This window comes from Lagenorhynchus albirostris, chromosome 9, assembly GCF_949774975.1.
Source record: "Lagenorhynchus albirostris chromosome 9, mLagAlb1.1, whole genome shotgun sequence".
Classification (NCBI taxonomy): Eukaryota; Metazoa; Chordata; class Mammalia; order Artiodactyla; family Delphinidae; genus Lagenorhynchus; species Lagenorhynchus albirostris.
In genome coordinates, this window is record NC_083103.1 from 34653843 (window position 1) to 34681744 (window position 27902).

A 27902-nucleotide genomic window follows, 5' to 3' on the forward strand; every position below is an offset into this window, starting at 1 on the left:
CGGTAACTTCTCATCTCAGACAATGAAGAGCTAAAAATTTAAGGTGAGACATGTGGCCACCTTTTATGGTTATAACTGCTTTGCTGAATATTTACAAAACCAGAGAATCTCAGGGCCAGAATACACCCTAGAGGACACATAACCAAACTTTCTGACCTATACTTGATTAGTCTAGAGCAACCATATTCAAAAGTCATCAAGCCTGTGCTTAAAGCTCTCCGGTCTTGAAGAACTCACCACCATGGAAGGTATTCTAATTACGCAACTCTGTACCTTTCTGAATGTTAAAAATTGCACTTTTTCTTGCCCATCTTCATTGATCCTTGTTTACACCGTTGGTAATCACAGAACTCCCCATCCCTTCTATCACATTTTACTCTTCGTTCTTAGAAGAGAGCTCTTGCGTCTCCTCTGAATCATCTCATCTCTAGATTAACCATCTCTAATTTTTTGACCACTCCCCATAGTTTTGAATCCTCTCACTGTTGTTGTGGCCACTTTCTTTTTTAAATTTTTATTGAAATATACTTGATTTACAAAGTGTTATTTTTAGCTGTACAGCGAAGTGATTGTTATACATACATGTAGATATATATTTTCTTTTTCTTTTTTACATTTTCTTCCATTATAGGTTATTGCAAGATATTGAGTATAGTTCCCTGTGCTATACAATAGGTCCTTGTTGGTTATCTATTTTATATATAGTAATGTTTATATTTTAATCCCTAACTCCTACTTCATCTAACCATTTCCCCTTTTGTAACCATAAATTGGTTTTCTATGTCTGTGGGTCTATTTCTATTTTGTAAATAAGTTCATTTAATCATTTTTTAGATTTCATACATAAGTGATATCATATAATATCTTTCTCTGTCTCACTTCACTTCATATGATAATCTCTAGGTCCATCTGTGTTGCTGCAAATGGCATTATCTCATTCGTTTTTTATGGCTGAGTAATATTGCATTGTATATATGTACCACATCTTTATCCATTCCTCCATTGATGGACATTCAGGTTGCTTCCATGTCTTGGCTATTGTAAATAGTGCTGCGATGAATATTGGGGTGCATGTATCTTTTTAAAGTATGGTTTTCTCCAGATATATGCCCAGGAGTGGGATTGCTGGATCGTATGGTAGTTCCATTTTTAGTTTTGTAAGGAACCTTCATAGTGTTCTCCATGGTGGTTGTACCAAGTTACATTCCCACCAGCAGTGTAGGAGGGTTCCCCTTTCTCCACACACTCTCTAGCATTTATTGTTTGTAGACTTTTTGATGATGGCCATTCTGACCAGTGTGTGGTGATACCTCATTGTGGATTTGATTTGCATTTCTCTGATAATTAGTGATGTTGAGCATCTTTTCATGGCTTTTTGGCCATCTGTATGTCTTCTTTGGAGAAATGTCCATTTAGATCTTTTGCCCATTTTTTGATTGGGTTTGTTGTTGTGTTTGTTTGTCTGTTTTTCACATAGAGCTGCATGAGCTGTTTGTATATTTTGGAGATAAATCCCTTGTCAGTCACCTTGTTTGCAAATAATTTCTCCCATTCTGTAGGTTGTCTTTTCATCTTGTTTATGGTTTCCTTTGCTGTGCAAAAGCTTTTAAGTTTAACTAGGTTCCATTTGTTTATTTTTATTTTCATTACTCTAGGAGGTAGATCCTAAAAGATATTGTTGCAATTTATGGCACAGAGTGTTCTGCCTATGTTTTCCTCTAAGAGTTTTATAGTGTCCAGCTTTACACTTAGGTCTTTAATCCATTTTGAGTTTATTTTTGTGAAAGGTATGAGAGAATGTTCTAATTTCATTCTTTTACATGTAGCTGTCCAGTTTTCCCAGCACCACTTATTGAAGAGACTGTCTCCATTGTATATTCTTGCCCCCTTTATTGTAGATTAACTGACCATAGGTGCATGGGTTTATTTCTGGGCTTCCTACACTGTTTCATTAATCTATATTTCTCTTTTTGTGCCACTACCATACTGTTTACTGTAGCTTTGTACTATAGTCTGAAGTCAGGGAGCCTGATTTCCTCCAGCTCTGTTTTTCGTAGGATTGCTTTGGCTATTCAGGGTCTTTTTGTGTTTTCATACAAATTTTAAAAGTTTTTGTTCTAGTTCCGTGAAAAATTCCATTGGTAATTTTATAGGGATTGCATTGAATCTCTAGATCAGCTTGGGTAGTATAGTCATTTTCACAATATTGATTCTTCCAATCCAAGAACATGGTATATCTTTTCATCTGTTTGTATCACTTTCTGTTTCTTTCATCAGCATCTTATAGTTTTCAGAGTACAAGTTTTTTGCCTCCTTAGGTCGGTTTATTCCTAGGTAGTTAATTTTAGATGCAGTGGTAAATGGAATTGTTTCCTTAATTTGTCTTTCTGAATTTCTGTTGTTAGTGTATAGAAATACAAGAGATTTCTGTGTATTAATTTTCTATTCTGCAACTTTACCAAATTCATTGATGAGCTCTAGTAGTTTATGGTAGTGTCTTTAGAATTTTCTATGTATAGTATGATGTCATCTGCAAACAATGACAGTTTTACATCTTTTCCATTATGGATTTTTCTCTTTCTTTTTCATCTCTAATTGCATGGCTAGGACTTCCAAAACTATATTGAATAAAAGTGGTGAGAGTGGACATCCTTGTCTTGTTCCTGATCTAAGAGGAAATGCTTTCCGCTTTTCACCATTGAGAATGATGTCAGCTGTGGGTTTGCCATATATGGCCTTTATTATGTTGAGGAAAGTTCCCTCTACGACCACTTTCTGGGGAGATTTTTTTTTTTTATCATAAATAGTATAAAATTTTGTCAAAAGTGTTTTCTGCATCTATTGAGATGATCATATGGTTTTTTTCTTCAGTTTGTTGATGTGGTGTATCATACTGATTAATTTGTAGATATTGAAGAATCCTTGCATCCCTGGGACAAATACCACTTGATCATAGTGTATGACACTTTTAATGTATTGTTGGATTTGGCTGGCTAGTACTTTGTTGAGTATTTTTGCATTTATGTTCGTCAGTGATATTGGCCTGTAATTTTCCTTTTTGTGGTATCTTTGTCTGGTTTTGGTATCAGAGTGATAGTGGCCTCATAGAATGAGCTTGGGGGTATTCCTTCCTCTGCAAATTTATGGTAGAGTTTCAGAAGGACAGGTGTTAATTCTTCCCTAAATGTTTGATAGAATTTGTGAATACATCTGGTCCTGGACTTTTGTTTGTTGGGAATTCTTTAATCACAGTTTCAAGTTCAGTGCTTGTGGTTGGTCTGTTCATATTTTCTATCTCTTCCCACTTCACACTTGGGAGATTGTACCTTTCTAAGAATTTGTCCATTTCTTCCAGGTTGTCCATTTATTGGCATATAGTTGCTTGTGGAGTCTCTTATGATCATTTGTATTTCTGTGATGTCAGTTTTAACTTCTCCTTTTTCATTTCTAATTCTATTGATTTGAGCCCTTTCCCTCTTGATGAGTCTTGCTAAAGGTTTATCAATTTTGTTTATCTTTTCCAAGAGCCAGCTTTTAGTTTCATTGATCTTTTCCAATGTTTTCTTCACCTCTATTTCATTAATTTCTGCTCTGATCTTATGATTTCTTTGCTTCTACTAACTTTCACTTTCGTTTGTTCTTCTTTCTGTACTTGCTTTAGGTGTAAGGTTAGGTTGTTTGAGATTTTTCTTGTTTCCTGAGGTAAGATTGTGTTGCTATAAACTTCCCTCTTAGATCTGTTTTTGCTGTGTCCTATAGGTTTTGGATCGTTGTGTTTTCATTGTCATTTTTCTCTAGGTATTTTTTGATTTCCTCTTTGATTTCTTCAGTGATCCATTGGTTGCTTCGTAACGTATTTTTTTAGCCTCCGTGTGTTTGTGCTTTTTACAGTATTTTTCCTGTATTTGATTTCTAATCTCATAGCATCGTGGTCAGAAAAGATGCTTGATGTGATGTCAAATTTCTTAAATTTTACCAAGGCTTAATTTGTGGCCCAAGATGTGATCTATCCTGGAGAACGTTCCATGTGCACTTGAGAGGAAATTGTATCCTGCTGCTTTCAGATGGAATGTTCTACAAATTAAGTCCACCTGTTGTAATGTGTCATTTAAGGCCTGTGTTCCCTTATTGATTTTCTGTCTGGATGACCTGTCCATTGATGCAAGTGGGATGTTAAAGTCCCTCACTATTATTGTGTTACTGTCAATTATCCATTTATGTCTGTAAACATTTGCCTTATATATATTGAGGTGCTCCTATGTTGGGTGCACATATATTCACAATTGTTTTATCTTCTTCTTGGATTGATCCCTTGGTCATTATGTAGTATCCTTCTTTGTCTCTTGTAACAGTCCTTATTTTACAGTCTATTTTGTCTGATATGAGTATTGCTACTCCAGCTTTCTTTTGATTTCCATTTGCATGGAATACCTTTTTCCATCCCTTCATTTACTGCCACCTTCTTCAACAGTTTTGAGTATTTCCAATAATTGTTGTCATCATCTACCATCAATTTAACATTTATTTCATGTCACATTGTGCCAACTCTTTTATATGCATTGTCACATTTAATACTGATTATTCAGTGGAATAGAAATTTTTATCTCCATTTCTCAAATGAGGTAGCTGAATTAGAGAGCTGAATATAATTCCTCAGTAATGGTCTGACCAACACAAAATGAAGTGAGACTCATGGTCACCTTGTTTTAAGTACTGTACTTTTATAAATGCAGCCTGATTTCAATATTTACTTCCTTACTTACTTTGGTTATGTCGTAGTGTTGACCTCTATGAGGTTAATGAAGACTAAAACCTCATTAAGCCCTATTGTGTCTTGTGTGGTTAGTTGTTTGGAAGTGTAAAACTTGGTGTTTATCCATATTGTATTTCATCTTGTTAGATCCATTTCATTTCCCTCGCCTGTCACAATGTTTTCTAAATGCTGTGTCTGTCATTCATCTTAGTTTGTCCTCCTTCAGTTTAGTGACATCTGCAAACTTGATGGGCCTGCCCTTAGGGTCTTCATCTACTTCATGGACAACAATGTTGAATAGGACAGGGCTTGCTGAGATATGTTTACTGCCAGCTAAAGTGGAAATCTTTAAATGCTTTACATTCTTTATGGTGACATGCTGGCTACATATGTAATGAAGTAACAGGTTAAAAAATGCTTTACCTCAAATGGTGTGCATCAGTTCTATTACTAGCAGAAATGACAAGAAATCAGTGTTCAAAATATTAGGGGATGAAAGATTATATGTATATACACGCATACACATACATACATATGCATATATACATATATGTATAAAAACACACATATGTTTGCACATATTTATAGAGAGAGCAAGCGAGAGACTCTAGTTAAGCAGATGAACTGTGTCAGGGAATTCAGCTAGTCTGGACAAAGGAGTGTCCAGGTCCTAGGAATTTTTCAACAATAGACCTTCAGCTTATAGCTCATATACCATGATTTTAACTCACTAATATATTTGGTTTAAATAACCGTACCCCAAATGACTCCCCTATGGATTTAACAGAAGCTAAGAAAAATGATAGCTATGACATGAAAACATTTGGTCAGCTCAGCTGACCACAATATTACTCTCCCCAAGTATAGAAGGACCAGGTCTTAGGAACCCACATGGCTATTCGTGAACAACATAAAACACAGGGATAGATTCTTCTGGAAGCAGGTACTGTTCAACAGGCAATGACACCCAATCAGAATGTCAAGTTTCTCTGTGTGCTGTTCAAAAGAATGAATAAGAATAAGTGAATAGCCTCCAGGGTTAGTTCAAAGTAATTTCACATCTCATCAATTATGTGAGAATGCCAAATAGGGCCCTCTTAGACTTTAACAGGCTTCAGAACAATAGCCATGTTCACAGTGGCTTTTGAATTACAGGTTAACTGTCAAGAAAATTATTTTCCACTTTTACTGGGAAATAATTGTCATACATCATTGTATAAGTTTAAGGAGTTGCAGCAGAGTGGTGTTTGACTTGCATATATTGTGAAAGGATTACCATAATTGCTTCAGCTAACATCCATTTCCTTATATAGATAAGGAAAAAAAAAGTAAAAACAAAAAGAGGTGGAAAAGTTCTCCTTTGATGTTAACTATTAGAATTTACTCTCTTAATAACTTCCCTATATATTAGACAGCAGTGTTAGCTCTAGTTGTCATGCTGTACATTACATCCCTAGCACTTACTTGTCTTACAGAAGTTTGTACCTTTTGACCACCTTCTTTCAATCCCCCACCCACCCTCTACTTCTACAAGTCTGATCTCCTATTCTCTGTTTTTGCTTGTTTGTGTGTTTGTTGGGCTTTTTTGATCCCACCTGTAACTGAAATCATACAGTAGTTGTCTTTCTCTGATTTATTTTACTTACCATAATGCCATTAAGGTCCATCCATGTTGCTGCAAATGGTAGGATTTCCTCATTTTTTTCTGGCTGAATAATATTGTGCTGTAAATATATACCACGACTTCTTCATCCACTCATCCACCTATGAACACTTAGGTTGTTTCTGTGTCTTAGCTATTGTAAATAATGCTGCTATGAACATGTGGGTGCAGATATTATTTGGGGTTAGTGTTTTCATTTCCTTTGGATATATTCCCAGTAGTAAAACTGCTGGATCATAGTGTAATTTTATTAAGTTTTTTTAGGATCCTCCATACTGTTTTCCACAGTGGAAAACAGTGGGATTTTCAATCCCACTAACGGTACACAAGGGTTCCCTTTCCTCCACATTCAAGCCAGTATTTGTTATCTCTTGTCTGTTTGATGATGGCCATTTGAACAGGCATGAGGTGATACCTCTTGGTGGTTTTAATGTGCATTTTCTTAATGACTAGTGATGCTGAGCATCTTTTGAGGTACCTGTTGGCTTTTCATATATCTTCTTCTGAGAAATGTCTATGCAGGTCCTTAATGCATATTTAGTTGTGTTATTTGTTTTTATGCTATTGAGTTGTATGAGTTCTTTATATATCTTAACTCCTTGTCAGATAGATGGTTTGCAATTTTTTTTCCCCATTCCATAGGTTGTATTTTCATTTTGAGGATGGTTTCTTAAGCTGTCCAGAGTTTTTAGCTTGATGTAGTCCAAACTGTTTATTTTAAAAATTTTGTTGCTTGTGTTTTAGGTGTCATATAAAAAAATCATTACCATGACAAGGAGCTTTATTCCTATTTTTTCTTCTAAGTGTTTCATGGTTTAAGTTCTTACATTTAAATCTTAATCCATTTTGAATTTTTGTGAATGGTGTAAAATAGTGGTGCAGTTTTATTTTTACATATGAATATTCAATTATCCCTGCAGCATTTATTGAAGAGATGTTTTTTCTCCTCCATTGAGTATTCTTGGCTCCCTTGTCAAGTATTAGTTGACCATATGTGCTTGGTTTTATTTCTGAGCTCTTGATCCTGTTCCAGTGGTTCATTTGTCTGTTTTTATGCTTGTGTAATACTCTTTTGATGATGATAGCTTAATAGTATAGCTTGAAATGAGAAAGTGTGATGCCAACTGCTTTGCTCTTCTTTCTCAGTATTTCTTTGTTATTTGGATCTTCTGAGGTTCCATATAAATTTTAGGAGTATTTTTTCCACTTCTGTAAAAACTGCCATTGAAATCTTGATAGGGATTGCATTAAATCTACAGATGTCTTTTGGTAGTATTTACATTTTAAAAATATTAATTCTTCCATTTCATGAATATGGGATATGTTTCCATTTATTATTATCTTCTTTAATTTCTTTCATCAGTGTCTTGTAGATTTCAGAGTAGAGATCTTTCACCTCCTTAGGTAAATTTATTCCTAAGTATTTTATTGTTTTTGATGCTATTGTAAATGGGATCAATTCCTTTCTTTTTCAGAAAATTCATTGTTAGTATATAGAAACATGGCTGATTTTTGTATGTTAATTTTGTATCTTGCAAATTTACTGAATTTTTTTTATTAGATCTCATAGATTTTGGTTGAGTCTTAGGATTTTCTCTATACAAAATCATGTCATCTGCAAATAGAGACAATTGTACTTCTCCCTTTCCAGTTCTGATACCTATTATTGCTTTTTTACCCTGACTTCTCTAGCTAGGACTTCTAGCACCATGTTGATAGGAAGGGTGAGAGTGAGCACCCTTGTCTTGTTGCTGATCTTAGAGGAAAAGCTTGCAACATTTTAATATCGAGTATGATGTTAGCTGGAGGCTTATGTCATATATGGCCTTTATTATGTTGAGGCATGTTCCTTCCATGCCTAATTTGCTAAGAGTTTTTACTATGAAGAAGAGATGTTGAATTTTGTCAGATGTTTTTCTGCTTCTATTGAGATGTTCATATGGGTCTTTAATTATTTTAATGTGATGTATCACATTGATTGATTTGCCTATGTTGAACCATCCTGGTATCCTAGGGATAATCCCACGTGGTTATGGTGAATGATTCCTTTAATGTGCTGCCAAATTTGGTTTGCTAGTATTTTGAGAATTTTTGCATATATACACATCAGGGATATTGGCCTATAGTTTTCTTTCTACTAGGGTCCTGTCCTGGTTTTGTTAAAAGGAAAATGCTGGCCTTGTAAAAAGATTTAGGGAGTGTTCCCTCTTCTTCAGTTTTTTTGGGGAAGAGTTTGAGAAGGATGGGTGTTAATTATTCTTTCCTTATTTCCTTCCTTCCTTCCTTCATTCTTTATTTTAATTGAATCATAGTTGATTTACATTTTATTAATCTCAGGTGTACAATAGATTCAATATTTTTATAGATTATACTCCATGAAAGACATTATAAAATACTGGCTATATTCCCTTTGTTGTACAATATATCCTTGTATCTTATTTATTTTACAAATAGTAGCTTTTAACTCTTAATCCCTTACCCCTATCTTGCCCTTCCCATCATCTTGCCCCTCCCCTCTTCCTTCTTCCTACTGGTAACCACTGGTTTGTTGTCTATACCTGAGTCTTTTTGTTGTTGTTATTGTTATATTCATTCATTTGCTTTATTTTTTAGATTCCACATGTGTTATAACAGACCATCTTTCTCTGAATTATTGCACTAAGCATAATGCCCTCTAGGTCCATCCATGTTGTTACAAATGGCAAAATTTAATTCTTTTTTATGGCTGAGCAATATTCCATTGTATGTGTGCTTGTGTGTATATGTATGTATGTGTCTGTATATACCACATTTTCTTTATCCATTCATTTGTTGATGGAACCTTAGGTTGCTTCCATATCTTGGCTAGTATAAGTAATGCTGCTGTGAACATTGGGGTGCACGTATCTTTTCAAATTAGTGTTTTCATTTTCTTTAGATATATACCCAGGAGTGGAATTGCTGGTCATATGGTAGTTATATTTTTAGTTTTCTCAGGCCCCTCCACACAGTTTTCCACAGTGGCTGCACCAATTTACATTCCCACCAACAGAGTACTAGGTTTTCCCTTTCCTCCACATCCTCACAAACATGTTATTTGTGGTCTATTTGATGATAGCCATTCTGACAGGTGTGAGGTAATATCTCCTTGCGGTTTTGATTTGCACTTCTCTGATTAGAGACATTGAGTATCTTTTCATGTGCCTGTTGACCATCTGTACATCTTCTTTGAAAAAATGTCTATTCAGGTCCTCTGATGTTTTTTAATTGGGTTGTTTGTTTTTCTGATATTGAGTTGTATGAGCAGTTTATATATTTTGGATATTAACCCATCATCAGGTATATAATTTGCAAGTATATCTCCCATTCTGTAGACAGTCTTTTCTTTTTGTTGATGGTTTTCTTTGCTGTACAAAAGATTTTAAGTTTAATTAGGTACCATTTGTTTGTTGGGGTTTTTTTGTTGTTTGTTTGTTTTTGCTTTTGTTTCCTTTTCCTGAGTTGAGAGATGCAAAAATATATTGCTACATTTTATGTCAAAGAGTTTTCTGCCTATGTTTTCCTCTAGGAGTTATGTGGTTTCAGGTCTTACATTTAGATCTTTAATCTATTTTTTAATTTTTCTATATGGTGTAAAGAAATGTTCATTATTTTCATGTAGCTGTCCAGTCTTCTCAGCACCACTTCCTGAAGAGAGTGTTTTCTCTCTATTGTATATTCTTCCCTCTTTTGTTGTAGGTTAATTGATCATAAGTGTGTGAATTTATTTCTGGGCTCTCTATTCTGGTCCATTGATCTATATGTCTGTTTTTGTGCCAGTACTATACTCTTTTGAATACCGTAGCTTCACAGTATAGTCTATAGCCAGGGAGCACGATACCTCCAATTCTGTTCTGTTTTCTCAAAGTTCTGTTCTTTTTTCTCAAGAGTGCCTTGACTATTCAGGGTGTTTTGTGGTTCCAAATCAATGTTAGGATTATATGTCATGGAGTATTTTTATAGAGATTGCATTAAAGCTGTAGATTGCTTTGAGTATCTTAACATCTTAACAATATTAACACATTATTGCCTGGGAGGTTTTTGCAGAAACTAACACCTGTGGCTGGCAGTTTGTGATATAAGTGAATATTGAAACACCTCAAAATCAAACAACATTTGAGCAAATATCAAAAACTTTTTTTTGCACTTACTGTATTTATTTGAAACTTTGTACATGTCTTACTAAACCATTCTAATATTTTGTTAGAGTGCTATAGGCAGTATATAGCAGGTACCTCTCTGCAGGGGAACAGAGCATCTATTGCAAATATACCATGTTTCACTGCGCTTTCTCCTGGATAAAGCAGAGTCTACACTTTCTGGTAGCATTTTTTTTTTTTAGTCCTGTGGATATTATTTCCTCTAGAATATGTTCTTTTATTTTACCTGATAGTTGACAAGGTGGATCTTTGTGGGGGGCTCTTTTATAAACTCCACAAGAAGGACCAGGTGCAGGGCTACCACTACATTCACCAGAATGGTCCATTACCCATACTCTAGGTACTGCTAACAAAAATTGTTTGTAAGTCATTTTATTCTGTGCATTAAGGCTACAATAAATTTTAAATGCATTGAATAAACTGCAGTTATTCAGAAACCCACTTTATATTACCATTTTTGAGTTTTCTGGAGGATATTGAAGTTTGCCAGATATTGATCGGATCAATCAACTCCTTTCATGTATTTATTATACTCTAATATACAAGTGGACTTAGTTACGTGATAGCCAGTCCTCCTGTCTTCCTTTCCTATAGATGTTGTGGAGGTGTCATGAATAGTTGTCACTATGCAGACTAGCCTCTTGTCTTTCCATATAAGAAGAATCACTTCTCCCGTCTGTAAGAATGTCATTTCTCCTCACTGTAGATTTTCGGATTTCTCCTTTAATTGGTTTGGTAGACCCTGATTCTCTCTTATAGTCTCACAAACTCTGGTTTTGTTTTTCAACAATATTTCAGATATGAACACACTGTTGTAATAATTGTCTTGGTAAATATGGTGTCCTGAACCCAGATAAGGTTGTAGGACTGACAATACTGTTTCTTGCAGTTTCTTTCCTTCACCTGTATAAATTTTAAGGTTGCATATGTATCCAGTTTCACTTTCACTAACCATCCTGACCAAAATTCCATATTTTGTAAGTCTTCCGGGATTATAGGTTTTGAATCTGAGTTGTCCTCTCCACTTTAGCATTGCCTCCTCAAGTGATGGCTCTTGTTTGGGTATATAGATCAACTGAAATTTTGGTAGAAAATAATCCAAAAGAGGTTTAACCTTTGAAATCCTGTCTGCAGGAAGTAGAGTTTCTGAGTTATCATTAAAGTGAAGAAATGTCATTATTTGTTCAAACCTTCTTCTCATTATAATCTTTGGTAAGATAGGTGTTTCAGTAAGGATCAGTAGACCAATATTCTTTCCAGTGTGATTTTCTTATCTGTCCCATCAAACTTATTAATCTAAGAAACCTCTTCATGTCACTATTGGTTACATCAGTCCATTTTAAAGCCTTATCATACTTTTTATATGATTTTTTCATTCCGTTGGTGATACACGTTTGTTTGAGAAGCTACCAACTCGAAAAAGTTGTTACCGAAAATTAATTCTGTTATTTCACTAACACTTTGTGGGTAATTACATTCAATAGTTACACCTGACATACCTGTAAAGTCTTCTAATTTTCATGAAATGTTGTCTTCAATCCACTCTAGAAGCAAAGGAGCATTCTCCAGAACCGTGAGTTTCATTTTCACTTTCCATATCAGAATCAGTCACTGAGGTTTTTTCATCTTTTTGTTGGTCTGATATGCACACTGTCTGAATCAGAACTATATTCTGAAGAACTGTCATCTTCGGTGACACTAGTATTTATGTCACTCAGATAATCAGAGACAGTATCTGCATAAAATTTACCGAACATTTCTCCTTCAAAGTTTCGTGATGTGTCATTTTTGAAAATTTTATGGTAATAAAGTGGCGTTTATAATATACACAAGGTAGGTTGGAACAAAAACCTAATGGAGAAAAATATGAATGATGATGACAACCATAAGTTGTATAATGAACCCTTGGTCAATTTTAAGCTCCAACAACTTTGCACGGTGATGTGAATTGTATCCCCCTCTAAAAAACTTACTGACACGTCTCTGGTCAATAAATTGTTAATTCTTTCAATCCAAGAACAAGAGATATCTTTCCATTTTTCTGTTTCATCTTCAATTCCTTTATCAATGTCTCATAGTTTTTTTTCAGAGTATTGGTCTTTAACTTCTTGGTTAAGTTTATTTTTACGTAGTTTATTCTTTTTGATGTGACTTTAAACAGGATTGCTTTCTTGATCTCTCTATTAATTCATTCTTAGTGTATACAAAGCAACAGGTTTCTGTATATTAATTTTGTATCCTGCACATATACTGAATTCATTTACTTAAATAATTTTTTTGGCCGAGACTTTAGGATTTTTTAATGTAGTATCACTTCATCTGCAGATAGTGGCAGTTTTACTTCTTCTTCCCTTCCAATTTGGATGTCTTTTATTTCATTTCCTTATCTGATTGCTGTGTCTAGGACTTCCATTACTATGTTAAATAGAAATGGTAAATGTGGGCATCCTTATCTTGTTTCTGATTTCAGAGGAAAAGCTTTAAACTCTTCACCATTGAGTATGATGTTAACTGTGGGTTTGCCATAAATGGTCCTTATTTTTGTAAGCTATGTTTCCTGTTTACCAACATTGATGAGAGCTTTTATCATGAATGGCTGTTGAATTTTGTCAGATGCTTTTTATGTGTCTACTGAGATGATCATTCGATAAAAAGATTTTTTGTCATTTATTTTGTTAATGAAGTGTATCACATTCATTTTGCAAATAATGGACCATTGTTGCATCCTTGAAATAAATCCCACTTGATCATGGTGTGGATCCTTTTTATATATTGTTAAATTTGGTTTGCTAATATATTGTTGAATTTTTGCATCTATATTTATCAGAGATATTGGTCTGTAATTTTCTTTTTTTGTAGTGTCTGTATGGTTTTGGTATCAGGGTAATGCTGACCTATAGAATGAATTTGGGAATGTTCCCTCCTCTTCGATTTTTGAAATAGTTTGAGAAAGATAGGTATTATCTCTTTATATTTTTGGGAGAATTCCCCTGTGAAGCCATCCAGTCCTGGACTTCCGTTTGCTGGAAGGTTTTTTATTATTATTATTAATTCAATTTCACTACTAGTACTCATTCTATGCAGATTGCCTATTTCTTTGTGATCCAGTCTTGGCAGGCTGTATGTTTCAGAAATTTTTCCATTTCTTCTGGGTATTCAGATTTGATGGCATATAACTGCTCATAGTATTCGCTTATGATTTTTTTGTATCTCTGTAATATTCGTTGTTAATTTCTCCTCATTCATTTCTTATTTTGTTTACTTGGGTCCTATCGTTTTTCTTGATGAGTCTGGCTAAAGAATTTTCAATTTTATCTTTTAAAAATCCAGCTGTTTGTTTACTCTTTTCTATTTTCTTCTGGTCTCTATTTCCTCTCTGATATTATTTCATCTTTTCTGCTGACTTTGGGATTTATGTGTTCTTCTAATTCCTTTAGGTGGTACGTTACGTTGTTTGAGATTTATTTCTTGAGGTAGGCCTGTATTGCTATAAACTTCCCTCTTAGAACTCCTTTTGTTGGATTTCATAGCTTTTGAAATGTGTTTCCATTTGTCTCCAGGTATTTTCTGATCTCCCCTTTGGGTTCTTCATTGACCCTTTTTTTTTTTTTTTAGTAGCATGTTTATTAGTCTCCATATGTTTGTGTTTTTCCCATTTTTTTCTTCCTATAATTGATTTCCAGTTTTATACCATTGTGGTCAGAAAAAATGCTTGATGTAATTTCTATCCTGTTACATTTGTTGAGACCAGGTTTTTGGCTTAGCATGTAGATCACATGGTAGAGTATCCTAAGTTGCAAGGCTTTCCCTTTCAGCACTTTAAGTATATCATGCCACTCCCTTCTGGCCTACAAAGTTGCTACAGAAAAATCAGCTAATGGCCTTCAGAATTTTCTCTTTATCTTTAAATAATTTTGCAATTTTAATTCAGATTTGTCTCTTTGAGTTCATATTGTTTAGGACTCTCTGTGCTTCCCGTACCTGGGTATCTGTTTCCTTCTTCAGGATTGGGAAGTTTTCAGCCATAAGTTCATCAGATACATTTTTGACCCATTTCTCTCTTCTCCTTCTGAGACCCTTATAATGCAAATGTTAGCAGGCTTAATGTTGTCTCTGAGGGTCCCTTAAAATGTCCTCATATTTTAAAATGTGTTTTTCTTTTTGCTCTTCTAATTGGGAGATTTCCATTATTCTATCTTCCAGATCACTTGTGAGTTCTCTATTGCCTTGTCTGCTGGTAATTCCTTCTAGTGTGCTTTTATTTCAGTTATTCTTCAACTCTGATGGGTTCTTTTTTATATTTTCTAGTTCCTTGTTAAAATTTTCACTGTGTTCATTTATTTTTTTCCAAGTTCAGTTAGTTAGTTAGCATTCTTATTACTGATTCTTTGAAATCTTTAACTGGTAAATTATTTTTTACAATAATGTTTTTTACATTATATTTTGTTGTTGTTGTTCTTTCTCATTTTGTCTTCTCATTTTGCTTAACTTTCTGTCTCAGGTGAAACAGTTACCCATCCCAGTCTTGAAAGAGTGTCCTTCTATTGGAGGAAAGAGTGTCCTTCTATTGGAGCATTCCTATTAAGTCTGCATTTGTGAAGTGGCTTTGGTGGGAAAGCTGGATCTGAGGTGAATACAGGTCACATCTTCCCCCAGGGTGTGTTGGCAGCTATCACCTTGGTGGGAGATGGGGCAGGAACTGGAATGTCTAGAGCCAGAGCTAGGTGTGAGCTGGAGCTTCTCCCATGCTCAGTGGTTGTCACCCTCCTCCAGGGATGAGGTTGGGTCTCAAGGTGCTGTAGCAGAAGCCTTGAGAGTCAGGTCTGAGGTGATTCTGTTCCAAGTGTGTGCCCTCCCCTCTCCCAGCAATAGCACCTTGGCCCCAGAGGGGAACAGTGCTGGAGAAAGAAGGGCTGGAGCAGGTATCTGGTGCAGGCCAGGGTATGTGCTGTGATGGTCCAGGTGCCCCAGTCAGAGTTTCACATAGCTCCCAATCCACAGCTTCCAAAAGCACCAGCAACGGCCACACTTGCGTGAAGTTCGAGCCAAGTGCCCACCCTCCTTGGCAACAACAGCCTTTGCCATAGTGGGGAGCTTATCCAGAGCTATAGGGGCCTGCTTGGGTGCTCAGTGTGTTGAGGCATGTGCTGGGGTGGTAGTAGGAAGCTGGCCAGAGCCCCATGAAGTTTCAATCTGCTTCCTTCCTTCCTGGGAGTAATCTTCACAAGTTGAATTTGGGGTTCTAAGTCCCACTGGTATTCAAACCAGCTAAGGGGACTTGTCTTCCCAGTTTTAGACCCCAGGGCAGGCTGCCCCATATGTGGTTCAAACCCCTTACTCACCAGGGATGCTCTCTGAACCCATGGTAGCGCCCTCCTCTTCTCTGTCCCCTCTTAGGGGCACAGGTCCTGTCCTGATGGCTTCTCCTCCCTTCCAGAGTCCATGTGGAACTTTTACAGCCTTGGTTGTAGAAAAGTCTTTCTGCCAGTCTCGTTCGTTTTCAGTGAGAATTGCTCCATGTACATATGTATTTTGGATGTGTTCATCGGGGGAGGTCAGATCCTCATCCTTCCCCATCTTGATCTCCTCCTCAATTCTTTAAAAAGTTCACCAGTGAAGCCTTCTTTGTTGTGAGATTTTTTCATTACTGATTCAGTCTCCTTACTAGTAATCTGTTTATTCAGTCTTGAATCAGTGTTAGTAAGTTATGTTTTTAAAAATCTTTCCATTTCTTCTAAGTTTTCCAGTTTGCTGAAGTAAAGGTGTTCAAAGTAGCCTCTTATGATCCTTTGAATTTCTGTGGTATCAGTTGTAATGTTTCCTTTTCCATTTATACTTTTGTTGATTGGAGTCCTTTCTCCTTTTTCCCTTGCAATGAACTGACTCTTAATTTGGTTTATATTTTCTGTTGTTTTTCTGTCTCTATTTCTGCTCTGATCTTTATTAACTGTCAAGAAAATAATTTTCAATTATTAAACATCTTACAGGTGGCCTTATTTAATTCAATGAGAATGTCATTATAAAACATCAGCTCACAGAGCACAACCACACTGGAATTGAAATTTGGCAAGAGAATGGAGCCCACTGATGGCGAGTAATACTACTTGCCATAGATTTGTGGGTTTATTCCTAGAGCTTGACCTCTATCCTAGCTTGGGTGGTCAGGACAATGCCAACTTAAATGACAAAGATGTATTTTCACACCCTTTTGTCATAGAACCTAAATGCTTTTATGCAATTTTATAATGAAATTTCAGCTATAAGCAGTAAGTATTGTAATATTTCAATTGCTATTGAATTTTAAATACCAGGGACATATACTTTCCTGGCATATTCTTACTGTATCATAAAAATTATACTTTATACTATAAATTACACATTACTGAATAGTCAATACATTGAGACTTTACTCCTTATTGCGTAATATCACTATTCCTTTTTTTCCCATAGTTTCAAATTTCTTAAGGAAGTAGACTTAGGTAGGATTACTTATATAAATTGAATAATAACATAAAACAGGTTTGGCAAGCTGATGCCCACAGTCCAAATTCAGCTGGTCACCTGATTCTCACTCAACAGTAAAGTTGAGTATGTGAGACAGATCTTACAGTGTGCAACACCTATCTTGCCCTTTAAAGAAGTTATTTGATCCCAAATATGAAGTATAAAATTAGTAGTGGTACTCTAGACCCATTTGTTTTACCTTCTCACATACAAATTTATTGGGAAGTAATATTCAATATTTTCACAAAATAATAAATTTTGCCTTCAGGTTATACCCCACAAACGATTATTTTTTTTTAGTCTCCTCTAATTTGCACCTGATGTAGAAAATTTTTAGCAGTCACTTAATCCAACTGACTCATTTTAATCAAGAGGAATTCCGGTCCAGAGAGGGGAAATAACTTTTCCACATGGCAAATTAATTAATAATAAAACAGGAACTAGACCCCAATCTGGAGTTTTATAAGAATCACTTTCTACTATACTGCTTCCTTGTATCATGAAGAGACTGGGAGGTAGGATAAAAGGATTTCACACACACTCAGAACAGAAGGATTCTTGGGGCAATGGTTCTCAAAGTGGAGTCATCTGACCATTAGCATTAGAATCTTCTGGAAACTAAAGGCATACCTTGTTTTACTGCATTTTGCTTTATTGTGCTTCACAGACTGCATTTCTTTCTTACAAGTTGAAGGTTTGTGGCAACTGTGTAGAACAGGTCTATTGGTGACATTTTTCCAATGTCATTTGCTCACTTTGTCACATTTTAGTAATTCTCACAAATCAAACTTTTTCATTATTACTGTTTGGTATGGTGATCTGTGATCAGTGATTTTTTTGTTGTTGTAATTTTTATATTTTATTTTTGGCTGCATTGAGTCTTTGTTGCTGCGTGTGGGCTTTCCCTAGTTGTGGCAAGTGGGGGCTACTCTTTGTTGCAGTGCATGGGCCTCTCACTACAGTGGCCTCTCTTGTGGCAGAGCATGGGCTCCAGGCCTCAGTAGCTGTGGCACACAGCCCAGTTGCTCTGCAGCATGTGCGATCCTCCTGGGCCAGGGCTCTAACCTGTGTCCCCTGCATTGGCAGGCAGATTCTTAACCACTGCACCACCAGGGAAGTCCTGATCAGTGATCTTTGATGTTGGTATTGTAATTGTTTTAGCGTGCCATAAACTGTGCCTAAAAAAGAGAGTGAACTTAATAAATGTGTGTATTTTGACTGCAAAGCCAACCACCAGTTCCCTGCCTTTCTCCTTGTCCTCTGCCCTCCCTGTTATTTCCTGAGACACAATATTGAAATTAGGCTAATTTATAACCCTACAATGGACTCTAAGCATTCAAGTGAAAAGAGTCATACATCTCTCACTTTAAATCAAAAGTTAGAAGTGAATGAGGTTAATGAGGATGGTATGCTGTGTCATAAACCAAGATAGACCAAAAGGGAGACCTCTTGTACCAAACAGAAGTTGTAAATGCAAAGAAAAAGTTCTTGAAGGAAATTGAAAGTGCTACTCCAGTAACAGACGAATGATAAGAAAGTGAAAGTCTTATTGCTGATGTGGAGAAAGTTTTAGTGGTCTGGATAGAAGATCAAACCAGCCACAACATTGCCTTAAGCCAAAGCCTACTCCAGATCAAGGCCCTAACTCTCTTCAGTTCTGTGGAGGCTGAGAGAGAGGTGAGGAAGCTGCAGAAGAAAAGTTTATAGCTAGCAGAGGTTGATTCATGACTGTTAAGGAACGGAGCCATCTTGATAACAAAAGTACAAGGTGAAGTATTCCGGGACAAGATGGCGGAGCAGAAGGACCTGCGCTCACCTCCTCTCATGAAAACACCAAAATCACAACTAACTGGTAAACAACCGTCGACAAAAAAAAGACTGGAACCTACCAAAAAACATACTCTACTTCCAAAGACGAAGAAGAAACCACAACAAGATGGTAGGAGGCGTGCATTCACAATACGATCAAATCCCATACCTGCCAGGTGGGCAACTCCCCAAACCAGAAAATAATTATAACACAGAAGTTCTCCTGCAGGAGTGAAAGTTCTGAGCCCCACATCAGGAGCCCCAGTCTCGGGGTCTGGCATCAGGAGGAGGAGCCCCTAGAGCATTTGGCTTTGAAGGCCAGCAGGGCTGGATCACAGGAAATCTACGGGACTGGGGGAAACAAACTTCACTGTTGGAGGGTGCATGATGTGCACTGGGACCCAGGGGAAAAAGCAGTAACTTCATAGGAGCCTGGGCCAGACCTACCTGCTGGACTTGGAAGGACTCCTGTAGAGGTAGGGGGTGGCTGTGACTCAATACAGGGACACTGATGGCAGAGTTACTAGTGAGTACTCATTGGCATGACCTACCCTAAGGGCCGCCAGTTTGATGCCAAGACTGGGCCCCACCCAACAGCCCTTCGGCTTCAGTGCTGGGATGCCTCAGTCCAAACAACCAACAGGGTGAGAACACAGCCCCAGCCATCAGCAGACAAGCTGCTTAAAGTCTTCCTGAGCCACCTTTAAACACACCCCTTGGCATGGCCCTGCTTACCAGAGGGAGAAGACACAGCTACACCCATGAGTGGGCAGGCACTAGTCCCCTCCACCAGGAAAAAATGCACAAATCCAGGAAGCACAGGGATTCTCATACAAGATAAATCCAAGGCAGAACATGCCGAAAGACATATTAAACTGACAAAAATAAAAGACAAAGAAAAAATATTAAAAGCAACAAGGGAAAAGGAACAAATAACCTTATGGAGTTCCCTTGTAGGTTATCAGCTGATTTTTCAGCAGAAACTCTGCAGGCCAGAAGGGAGTGACATGGAATATTTAAAGTGATGAAAAGTAAAAAACTATAACAAAGAATACTCTACCCTGTAAGGCTCTCATTCAGATTTGACAGAGAAATCGAAAGCTTTACAGTCAAACAAAAGCTAAGAGAATTGAGTGCCACCAACCAGCTTTACAACAAACGCTAAAGGAACTTCACTAAGCAGAAGAGAAAAGGCCACAAGCGGAACCAAGAAAATTACGAATGGGAAAGCTCACTGGAAATGTCAAACATAAAGAAAAGGTAGGAAATCGTCCACACGTGAATCTGATATCAAAACCAAAAATCGTATGACGAGGAGAGTACAAATAAATGCAGGATATCAGAAATGCATTCAAAATTAAGAGACCAGCAAATTAAAAAAAAATTGTATATATGTATAGACTGCTATATCAAAACCTCATGGGAACCACAAATCAAAAATCTACAATAGATACACACCCACAAAAGAAAATGTGATCCAAACACAACACTAAATATAGTCATCAAATCTCAAGAGAAGACAACAAAAGAGGAAGGGAAGAAAAAAGACCTACAAAAATAAAACAATTAACAAACTGGCAATATAAACATACCTTTTATTGGTGATTACCTTAATTGTCAATGGATTAAATGCTCCAACCAAAAGACATAGACTGGCTGAATGGATACAAAAACAAGACCTGTATATATGCTGTCTACAAGAGACCCACTTCAGACCTAGGGACACGTACAGACTGAAAATGAGGGGATGGAAAAAGATATTCCATGCAAATGAAAATCAAAAGAAAGCTGGAGTAGCAATATTCATATCAGATAAAATGGACTTTAAAATAAAGAATGTTACAAGAGACAAGGAAGGACACTACATAATGAGCAATGGAGCAATCCAAGAAGAAGATAGAACAATTGTAAATATATATACACCCAGCATAGGAGCACCTCAGTATACAAGGCAAATGCTAAAAGGAGAAATCCACAGTAACACAATAATGGGGGGGGGCTTTAACACCCCACTTGCATCAATGGACAGGTCATCCAGACAGAAAATCAATAAGGAAACACAGGCCTTAAATGACACATTAGAACAGATGGACTTAATTTATAGAACACTCCATCTGAAAGCAGCAGAATACACTTTCCTCTCAAGTGCACATGGAACATTCTCCAGGATAGATCACATCTTAGGCCACAAATCAAGCCTTGGTAAAATTTAAGAAAGATGACATATCAAGCATCTTTTCTGACCATGATGCTATGAGATTAGAAATCAAATATAGGAAAAAAAAAACCGTAAAAAGCACAACACAAACACGTGGAGGTTAAAAAATATGTTACGAAGCAACCAATGGATCACTGAAGAAATCAAAGAGGAAATCAAAAAATACCTACAGAAAAATGACGACAATGAAAACATGACTACCCAAAACCTATGGGATGCAGCAAAAACAGATCTGAGAGGGAAGTTTATAGCAACACAATCTTACCTCAGGAAACAAGAAAAATCTCAAACAACCTAACCTTACATCTAAAGCAAGTACAGAAAGAAGAACAAACGAGAGTGAAAGTTAGTAGAAGCAAAGAACTCATAAGATCAGAACTCATAAGATCAGAGAAGAAATTAATGAAATAGAGGTGAAGAAAACATTGGAAAAGATCAATGAAACTAAAAGCTGGCTCTTGGAAAAGATAAACAAAATTGATAAACCTTTAGCAAGACTCATCAAGAAAAAGAGGGAAAGGGCTCAAAATCAATAGAATTAGAAATGAAAAAGGAGAAGTTAAAACTGACATCACAGAAATACAAATGATCATAAGAGACTCCACAAGCAACTATATGCCAATAAATGGACAACCTGGAAGAAATGGACAAATTCTTAGAAAGGTACAATCTCCCAAGTGTGAACCAGGAAGAGAGAGAAAATATGAACAGACCAACCACAAGCACTGAACTTCAAACAAAAGTCCAGGTCCAGATGTATTCACAGACAAATTCTGTCAAACATTTAGGGAAGAATTAACACCTGTCCTTCTGAAACTCTACCATAAATTTGCAGAGGAAGGAATACCCCCAAGCTCATTCTATGAGGCCACTATCACTCTGATACCAAAACCAGACAAAGATACCACAAAAAGGAAAATTACAGGCCAGTATCACTGATGAACATAAATGCAAAAATACTCAACGAAGTACTAGCCAGCCAAATCCACAGTACATTAAAAGGGTCATACACCATGATCAAGTGGTATTTGTCCCAGGGATGCAAGGATTCTTCAATATCTACAAATTAATCAGTGTGATACACCACATCAACAAATTGAAGAATGAAAACCATATGATCATCTCAATAGCTGCAGAAAATGCTTTTGACAAAATTTAATACTATTTATGATAAATAAAAAAAACTCTCCAGAAAGTGGTCTTAGAGGGAACTTTCCTCAGCATAATAAAGGCCACGCATAATAAAGGCCACATATGACAAACCCACAGCTGACATCATTCTCAATGGTGAAAAGCTGAAACCATTTCCTCTTAAGATCAGGAACAAGACGAGAATGTCCACTCTCACCACTTTTATTCAACATAGTTTTTGGAAGTCCTAGCCAGGCAGTCAGAGAAGAAAAAGAAAGAAAAAAAATCCAATATGGAAAAGAAGTAAAGCTGTCATTGTTTTCAGATGACATGAATACTACAAGAAAACTACTAGAGCTTGTCAGTGAATTTGGCAAAGTTGCAGGAAACAAAATAACACTCCAAAATCTGTAGCATGTCTACACACTAACAATGAAGGATCAGAAAGACAAATTAAGGAAATAATCCCTTTTACTATCACATCAAAAAGAATAAAATACCTAGGAATAAACCTACCCAAGGAGGCAAAAGACTTGTACTCCAAAATTATAAGATGCAGATGACAAAAAATGAATAGTTCAATTAATCTACAATAAAGCATGCAAGAATATACAGTGGAGAAAAGAGAGTCTCTTGACAGCTACATGTAAAAAAATGAAATTAGAACACTCCCTAACACAATACACAAAAATAAAATAAAAATGGATTAAAGACTTAAATGTAAGGCTAGATACTATAAAACTCTTAGAGGAAAACATAGGCAGAACATACTGTGACATAAATTGCAGGAATATGTTTTATGATCTACCTCCTATCATAATGCAAATAAAAACAAGTGGGACCTAATTCAACTTAAAAGCTTTTGCACAGCAAAGGAAACCATACACAAAATGAAATGACAACCCACAGAATGGGAGAAAATATTTGCAAACAATATGGCTGAAAAGGGACCAATCTCCAAAATATAGAAACAGCTCATGCAGTGCAATATTAAAAAAAAACAACCAGATAAAAAACTGGGCAGAATATCTAAATAGACATTTCTCCAAAGAAGACATACAGATGGCCAAAAAGCACATAAAAAGATGTTCAACATCGCTAATTATCAGGGAAATTCAAATCAAAACTTCAATGTGGTATCACCTCACACACGTCAGAATGGCCATCATCAAAACGTTTACAAATAATAAATGCTGGAGAGGGTGTGGAGAAAAGGGAAGCCTCCTACACTGCTGGTGGGAATGTAAATTGGTACAGCCACTATGGAGAACAGTATGGAGGTTCCTTGTGAAACTAAACATAGAGCTACCATCTGATTCACCAATCCCGCTCTTGGGCACATATCCAGACAAAACTCTAACTTGAAAAGATGCATGCACCCCAACGTTCATTGTAGCACTGTTTACAACAGCCAAGATATGGAATCAATTCAAATGTCCATCAACAGAGGAATGGATAAAGAAGATGTGGTACATATATACAATGGAATATTTGCCACAAAAAAGAATAAAATAATGCCATTTGCAGCAATATGGATGGACCTGGAGATTATCTCATACTAAGTGAAGGAAGTCGGACAGAGAATGACAAATATCATATGATATCGCTTATATGTAGAAACTAAAAATATTGATACAAATGAACTTATTTATGAAACAGAAACAGACTTATAGACTGAGAAAACAAATTTATGGTTACCAAAGGGGTAACATGGGGGGGGGGGAGGGATAAATTAGGAGGTTGGGATTAACACATACACACTACTATACATAAAATAATCAACTAGAACCTACTGTATAGCACAGGGAACTCTACTCAATACTCTGTAATAACCTATATGGGAAAAGAATTTGCAAAAGGATGTATGTATAACTAAATCACCTTACTCTACACCTGAAACTAACACATTGTAAATCAACTATACTCCAATAAAAAATAAAAATTAAAAAAAGAAAAAGTATAAGGTGATGTAGGAAGTAATGATGTAGAAGTTGCACCAAGTTATCCTGAATACCTAGCTAAGATAATTAATGAAGGTGTCTAAGCTAAACAACAGCTTTTCCACATAGACAAAACAGCTTTATATTGGAAGACTCTAGGACTTTTATAACTAGAGAGGAGAAGTCAATGCCTGGTTTCAAAGGGCAGGTTGACTCTCTTGTTAGGGGCTAATGCAGCTGGTGACTTCAAGTTGAAGCTAATGCTCTTCTACCATTCCCCAAATCCTAGGGCTCTTAAGAGTTATGCTACATCTACTCTGCCTGTGATCTATAAATGGAACAACACAGCCTGCCTGAGAGTACATCTGTTTACAACATAGTTTACTAAATATTTTAAGCTCACTGTTGAGACCTTCTGCTCAAAAAAAAAAAAAAGATTCCTTTCAGAATGTTATTGCTCATTGACAATGCACCTGGTCACCCAAGAGCTTTGATGGCGATGTATAATGAGATTAATGTTATTTTCATGCCTACTAATACAGCATCCATTCTGCAGCCCACGGATCAAGGAGTAATTTTGACTTTCAAGTCTTCTTATTTAAGAAATACATTTTGTAAGGCTATAAGGCCATAGACAGTGATTCCTACAATAGACCTGGGCAAAGGAAATTGAAAACATTCTGGAAAGGATTCACCATTGTAGATGCCATTAAGAACGTTCATTCATGATCCATGGGAAGAGTTCAACATAACATTTTGAGTATGGAAGAAGTTGATTCCAATTCTCATGGATGACTATGAAGGTTTAAATACTTCTAGTAGAGTAAGTAACTGCAGATGTTGTGGAAATAGCAAGAGAACTAGAATTAGAAGGAGAGCCTGAAGATTTGACTAAATTGCTACAATCTCATGATAAAGCTTTAATGAACGAAGAGTTCCTGCTCATGGATGAGCAAAGAAAGTGGTTTCTCGAGATGGAATCTACTTCTGGTGGAAATGCTGTGAAGGTTTTTGAAATGATAACAAAGGACTGAAAATATTCCATAAACTTAGTTGATAAACCAGCAGCAGGATTTGAGATGGTCGACTCCAACTCTGAAAGAAATTCTGTGGGTAAAATGCTATTGAGCAGCATTGCACGCTACAGAGAAATCATAAAAGTCAATCAATGTGGCAAACTTCACCGTTGCCTTATTTTAAGAAACTGCCACAGCCACTCCAGCCTTCAGCAACAACACCCTGACCAGTCAGCAGCTGTCAACACCAAGGCAAGACTCTCCATCAGCAAAAATATTATAACCCACTTAAGGTTCATATGATGGTTAGCATTTTTTAGCAACAAAATATTTGATATATACTTTTTTAGACTTAATGCTATTGCACATTTAACAGACTCCAGTACAGTGTAAACATGATTTTTATATTCAATGAGAAACACAAAAATTTGTGTGACTCACTTTATTTGCTTTATTGCTGTCGTCTGGAAGTGAACCTCCAGTATCTCTGAGGTATGCCCATAATTAGAAATGCAAATTGTTGTGCCTCGACCCAGACCTACTATATCAGAAAGTTTGAGGGGTAGAGTCAGTGAGGAAAGTCTCACAAGAGATTCTGTGCAAGAAAAAGTTTGAAAACCTCTGATGGAGAAGCAAAGTAACCAAGTCCACTGGGGAATGAGTACGGCATAACCCTCAAGCTCCTGCACTGAAAAGGTAGGGTTTGGAACTGCACAGGAATACGAAGTCAGGGGAATAAAAATGGAGCCTCTGTTCTTCAGAGGACCCCTAGAGTACTGAAGGCAGAAGCAAAGATAAAGGAAACACAGGGACAGAGACCAAGACGGCAGAGTAAGAGGATGCCAAATCCCCCATGAACACATCAAAAATACATCTACATGTGAAGCAGTTCTCAATGAAAACTAACTGGAGACTGGTAGAAATAATCTCTTACAACAAAGGTTGTAAGAAAGAGTCACACAGTGTCAGGTAGAAAGGGAAGAGAAGTTATAAGGTCAGTACCTGTTCCCATGGGAGGGTACTCAGAAGAGGTGGGGAATCCTCCCTGGGAGTGAGTAGTTAGAGCTATATATTGGGTGCCTCAGCCCTGGGGTCTGACAAGGGGAATACAAAGCCCGTGGGATGGTTGGACAGCCAGTGGAATTAACAGGAGGTCTGTAGGAAGTCTGGACTCCATTTGTGAGGAAGGTGCACATTCTTGGTTACTCCTGAAACAAGGTGAAAAGGGTGGATTGAAACTGCGCTGGATTCTGGCTGTTTCCTGCAACCACCCCAGTACATGCCCCAGCCTGAGTTGGGCACACTCTGGCCTCACTTGCTTCACAGTGCAGCTCCACACAGGGGTAAAGGCTCAGTTTTGAGGGACATAACTGGGTATAGGCGGGAACAGGGAGGGAGCAGCCAATAGTGGTGCTTACCAAGGCAGTACTTCGGAAGTGGTCCCAGACACCAGTGCTGTGACAGCCCGTCCCTAGACCCAGGCTGAGTGCTCACACCAGCCCCACCTGCTCTTTGGTGCAGCTCTACACTAGGATGAGGGCTAAAGCAGCTGAAGAGAGAGCTTAGTTGTGAAGGAAAAAGGCAGCTCGGTCCCAGTGCAGGATGTGAGCTGAGTGGGGGCAGTCATTTCTGGCCCTTATGGAGGCAGCACATCAGAAGAGGTCCTGGACTCTGACTGGGTCCAGAGGTACCACAGCCCATGCCTAGACCCACAGAGGGCACCTGCTCCAGCCCTTCTTGCTCCAGCATTGTTCTCCTCTGGAGTGAGGGTGCTGGTATTAGGAGGGGAAAGAGCATACACATAGAGGGAATGGAGCCAGCTCATACTCGAACCTCAGGGCTTCTGCTCCAGCAACTTGGGACTCGATCCCAGACCCAATAGGGTGGTGCTGACCACTGAGCAGAGGAGAAGCCCTAGATCACACTTGGCTCTGGTCCTAGCAACTTCATCTCCAGACCCATATCCTACCAATGTGTTAGTTTCCAGCACATTCTGGTGAAACACATGACTCATGCTCATGTCAGATCCAGCTCTCCCACTAAAGCCCCTGGACACATGTAGACTGTATAGGGATGCTCTCACAGAAGGACACTCCTTCAAGACCCCAACAGGTAACTCTCTCACCTAATTTCATAGAGACAGAGAAAGTTAAGCAAAATGAGAAGACAAAGGAATTTGTTTAAACTGAAAGAGAATAAGAGGAAACCCCTTAAAAAAAATCTAATAAAAGAGAGACAAATAATTTACCAGATAAAGAGTTCAAAGCATAAATAACAAGAATGCTAACTGAAGTAGGGGAAAAAAATAGATGAATAAAGTGAGGATTTTAACAAGGAACTAGAAAATATAAAGAGTCATTCAAAACCAAAGAATACAATAATTGAAATAAAACCCACACTATAAGGAATTAACATCAGACTAGGTGATACAGAAGAACTCACAGTGATCTGGAAGTAGAATAATGGAATTACCCAATCAGAACAGCAAATAGAAAACAAATATAAAAAATAGAACAGCTTAAAGGACCTCTGAGACAATATCACATGTTCCGACATTCACATTATAAGGGTCCCAGAAGGAGAAGAGAGAGAAAGGGGTTGAAACTGTATTTGATGAAATCATGGCTGAAAACCTCCCAATCCTGAAGAAGGAAACAGATATTCAGGTATAGGAAGCACAGAGGGTTTCA

The 27902-nt window shown here is 37.1% G+C and overlaps 1 protein-coding gene across 2 annotated transcripts in view; it reads right to left on the reverse strand.

Moving 5' to 3' along the window:
- NELL1 (neural EGFL like 1) overlaps positions 1-27902 on the reverse strand; it is an 859251-nt gene that overhangs the window by 5266 nt on the left and 826083 nt on the right. The window lies entirely within an intron of this gene.